The sequence below is a fragment of the Vicugna pacos genome, chromosome 1 (assembly GCF_048564905.1).
Source record: "Vicugna pacos chromosome 1, VicPac4, whole genome shotgun sequence".
In the NCBI taxonomy this organism is placed as follows: domain Eukaryota; kingdom Metazoa; phylum Chordata; class Mammalia; order Artiodactyla; family Camelidae; genus Vicugna; species Vicugna pacos.
In genome coordinates, this window is record NC_132987.1 from 55,890,828 (window position 1) to 55,895,778 (window position 4,951).

A 4,951-nucleotide genomic window follows, 5' to 3' on the forward strand; every position below is an offset into this window, starting at 1 on the left:
GAGACTCATGTCTCCATCTGCAGTAATAAGAGGTGGCCCTTACCCTGCAAGGCGCTTCACCTACAAGGCACTTCTCAGTCCACAAACTATCTTCATACCCACTGACTCATTTGATTTTTATGAAGAACTGAGAGTTAGCCAGGGAAAGGATTATTCCCCCACGTTCTAGAGGAGGAAGTTCATGTGAAGCACAAAAAGGCTAGAGGACTTAAGGTCAGATCTTCTGGCTCTAATCCTTATTCTTCATCCATAGTACAGTTGAAATATTATCATCATATTATAAAATCAAATTAATGACTAAGTCAGAGGACCAGTGTTTACACTGCTTTCAAATACGAAGGCACTCATCAGCTCACTTCTGCTCTTTAACAAACAATTTAGGAGGAGAAACCATTTCTGAAACCAAAACAGCATTTATATTGTGGTTTGTGTCATTTCTGCTTTCTAGAATCCAGGTCTTTAGCATCTTTCTGCTCTTTGTCCACTTTTACCCTCTAAGTGGATTTTTATTCTGTGTCAGTACATTTGAGGAAAGAAGGATAGAAAGCAAACGCTCACATGAGAGCTGCTTGCTGTCCCAGTCATGCGTGTGTGTGTCAGCAACCTCAGAATGCCTCTGTGAAGAGATGTGTAAGGCTGGTATTGACAGCAACTCGGCAGCTCCTTCCCTACTGTTGAAAATCCTCAGCGATTCCTCGTGGCTTAGAGTGGTCGCCAGACGAGCAGCGTCAGCATCACCTAGGAGTTTATTACAAATGCAAAATTTCAAGCTCTAACCCAGACTTCCCTCATCAAAATCTGTAGTTTAATAAGATCCCCATGGGTCTGCACTTAAAGGTTGAGAAATACTGACATAAAGAATATGACCCAGATTCCTGACACTGATGGCAAAGTCCTACTCACCCTGGCTGCTTAAAGACAGCACTCACCCATGCCCACAGCCTCACACGTCCCCTCTCACCTTTGCTCCTCAGCAATCTCTTCTCCTGGTTTTTCCCTGAACCAAATCCCTCCCATTCTTTGAAGTCTGGCTTCAAATCCACTTCCTCCAAGAAGCCAAGCCAGATATTCCCTCAAGGGAGTGATCTTTCCTTCCTCTAAATCCTAATGCCACAGGCTTTGTACTTTCTATCTTGGATTATAAATTTTTTGAGCATGATTTATCTCTCTCTTTAAATTTTGAGCTCTCCAAGGTCACAGTCTAGATCTGATTCATTTTTGTATTTTCCAAAGCCATCCAATACTTGGCAATTTTTTCTTACTACAAACAGATTCCTCAATACATTTGTCTTTAACGTTTCTGTCTCTAACTGAGGTATCCAGAGAGATTAAGAAATTCAGATTGTTACTCTCATCCTTTTAGACAGCCATGACCATGTATGATGACGATCTAGACTTGGAAATGCAGTCTAAAATATCCATATACACAGATTCCCCTGCCACTCCATCACCCATACACTTTGTTCATTTCACTGGTACTTCGCTGTTTGAAAAACAGTTGGACAAACTTTATTGGGAGCAGAGGGGAAATGACTGCTAGACACATGATGTGGCAATTCCAGACTGATTTAGAATCTTACCAACAAAGAAGAACTTGATCCTATTGCAAAACGGAACACAGTACCTGGATCCTAATGTCTCTATCAGGACCTGCTTTTGGGACAAGCAAATTCCCCTGGCATTTGTTCAGTCACTTAATGGAGAAGATTCCGAAGACAGAATGCCACTGGTGTTCTTCCAATTATAGAGTCATCTGATTAGAATTACAGTAAATGCATAGCTCAGTTTGCATTGTCCTGAGATGAACCGCAAACCAAGCCATTCTGGCTGGAGTGTCTGAGGGGACTGAACTCTGAAAGTCCACTGCCTCCTTATATTGGGGCACTCGAGCAAGAGCTAACCTGGGGAGGGCACAGACACAAGTTAGGGTGCTCCATCTCTGGGGACCCTAGAGCACTGGGGACCAGAGTGAGATATATAATTACATTAATGTTTGGAAGAAAAACCCAATAGCACACACTCTGGACATTAAAGCCTTTGGAAAAGGTTTGTCTCTGGGATAATTTTAGAATTAATTATTCCAGTCTATTTCCAGCCTGTCAGCACTGAGCCTTAGAGGTGGTCGACAAAGCACAGGTTTTCCCAACCATGGGGTAGGATTTTAGGCCATGGCTAAATGGACAGCTTGTTCTGTCTAGCTGTGGAAAAACAAGGCAGGAATTCTATAGAATCACAATCTCATCCATCCCTTTCCATCTTTTCCATTTATAGCATGAGATTTGGGAATCATTAGGGTGTTGGACCAAACCTGACTGTCGTGTTATTGTTGCTTCTCATTTAACTACCAGGCTGTTAAGCATTACTGCCCCAAACCCAGCTAAGGGGTAAGTACCCACTTTGAAGCCACCAAGTCAAAGTGCTATTGGATGAAACTCTGCTCCACTGGACCATGAAATGGGTTTTCCAAGGGACAGAGAATGACAGACATGCAAGCTGTGGCTAAAATTATCTCCCCAGAGTGATGTTCGCAGTGGAGCAAAAAGAAGCAGCACCATGTGATGGGAGCCTGTCCAAGTCCTCGGCAGAGCTGGGCCAAATCACAACCAGAGGGCTTGCTGGAGATCAGCTCTGGGGTCTCTGTTTCCTCATCAACAAAACTGAATGAATATGCACACGAGGAGAGACACAATTACACTACTCTTCCTTTTTTCAAGGTAGTTGTTGAATTCTAGTGCTGAAACCTGCTAGCTGGGTGACTTTCTAAGCTCTCTTTCTTCATCCAGACCTCCTGATCTCCCTGGGTTATCACCAGCATCCAAAGAAAATGATATGAGTGGGAGTTTGCCCTGATTCAAGTTAGGAAGCCCAAATCTACTTTCTTATTTTCTCGAAGTCCTTAATATTGGAGAAATGAGGAATCTTCTCCATAATAACTTTTATTATAGCATTAAGTCATTTGCCACTTTCCTTTCCTTGTCTGCACCAACTCTAGGAATCATAGTTGTATCAAAATCAGGGGGTAAACAACAAGGTCCTACTGTGTAGCACAGGGCACTATATTCAATGGCTTGTAGTAGCCTGTAATGAAAAAGAATATGAAAAAGAATATATATATGTATAACTGAATCACTATACTGTACACTAGAAACTAACACAACATTGTAAACTGACTATACTTCAATTAAGAAAATCAGGGAATACACAGGAATCAAACCATATATATACATAGTGTGTGTACATGTACTATATATAGATAGTGTATGTATATACATACACATATATAATTATATGTATTGTATATTTATGTATACATACACACATGTAATTGTAAGTTTTATTTTAATTTATCAAACTTAAGAAGCAAATTTTAGCTGTTGGGGAATTTCATTCTTGGTTAGGAGCTGGGAGGAGAGCATTGGACGGTGGGGACGGAGAAGAAGCTTTAATTACTGTTTGGACCAAACCAATCTGCTCATCCTACCCAGCTATGCCTGATCATGCCATCCATTATCTTTTGCTTGGCTTACCCTGACTGATCACTGCACTGCCTGTGTTATAAATCAAATTTAATTTGACATCAGGTCAGACTCACTAGGCTCTCAGTGGAAAACCTTGAAATCATATGGAAGTCGTCCATGCAATGCTGGTACTGAAAGTGTTGTGAAGGAAACTTATTTACAGCTTGGGATTAGGTGATAGGACATCAGCAAGCAAGAAAGGGCAGCCTTCGAACCCTCCTACACTGCTGGTGGGAACGCAGTTTGGTGCAGCCACTGTGGAAAACAGTATGGAGATTCCTCAAAAGACTAGGAATAGACTTACCATATGACCCAGGAATCCTGCTCCTGGGTATATATCCAGAAGGAACCATACTTCAAAAAGACACCTGCACTCCAATGTTTATAGCAGCACTATTTACAATAGCCAAGACATGGAAACAGTCTAAATGTCCATCAACATATGACAGGATAAAGAAGGTGTGGTATATTTATACAATGGAATACTATTCAACTATAAAAAATGGCAACATAACACCATTTGCAGCAACATGGATGTCCCTGAAGAATGTCATTCTAAGTGAAGTAAGCCAGAAAGAGAAAGAAAAATACCATATACGATCGCTCATATGTGGAATCTAAAAAAAAAAAAAAAAGAACATAAATACAAAACAGAAACAGACTCATAGACATAGAATACAAATGGGGAGGGGAGGGGAGGTGGGTGGGAGGAGGGTGGGAAGGGACAGACTGGGAGTTCGAAATTTGTAGATACTGACAGGTGTAATTAGAATAGATAAACAAGATTACACAGTATAGCACAGGGAAATATACAAGATCTTGTGGTAGCTCACAGCAGAAAAGAATGTGACAATGAATATATGTATGTTCATATATAATTGAAAAATTGTGCTCTACACTGGAAATTGACATATTATAAACTGACTATAACTCAAAAAAAAAAAAAAAAGAACAGCACTTTTCATCATGGAAAAAAAAAAAAGAAATGGCGCCCCTCCAGACAGCACACAGGCGCAAATGACGATCCAAAACCAGATTCAATACTACCTGGGTTCTTCCTGTGAGGGGTCCCTAGAAACACAGCATGTCAGAGATCTTGGACCAACCAACTTGTTTTGGAGATGGAGAAATGGGCCTCTGATCTGGGAAGTGACGGTGTCCAAGGTCACACAGCCAATCTGTGGCAGAGCTAAGGCTAGAGGCTGAAATGCCCCCTGACTTCTGAGGACTGTCCCTGACCTTCCAGCTCTCAGGGATGAGAATTTACTGAGTAACATGGACACAACTTCTCATCGGTCCCTGATTGTTGCCAGGTCTAAGCTAAGGTTCTTAGGTTCTTAGATGCAACAACCTGGAAGACTCTGCCAGGGCTTCGGCTCCTGCCCGCTCAGACACTAATCCTTGTGTCTGATGTGCTTTGGCTCCAAACTGAG

At 41.6% G+C, this 4,951-nt stretch overlaps 1 long non-coding RNA gene across 1 annotated transcript; it reads right to left on the reverse strand.

Moving 5' to 3' along the window:
- Positions 1–393: 393 nt before the first annotated feature.
- Positions 394–1,688, reverse strand: LOC140697257 (uncharacterized). Its single transcript, XR_012074117.1, has 2 exons — positions 1,625–1,688; positions 394–738 (listed from the first exon to the last, which is right to left on the reverse strand). It is a non-coding gene; the product is annotated as an uncharacterized lncRNA (long non-coding RNA).
- Between the last annotated feature and the right edge of the window lie 3,263 nt (positions 1,689–4,951).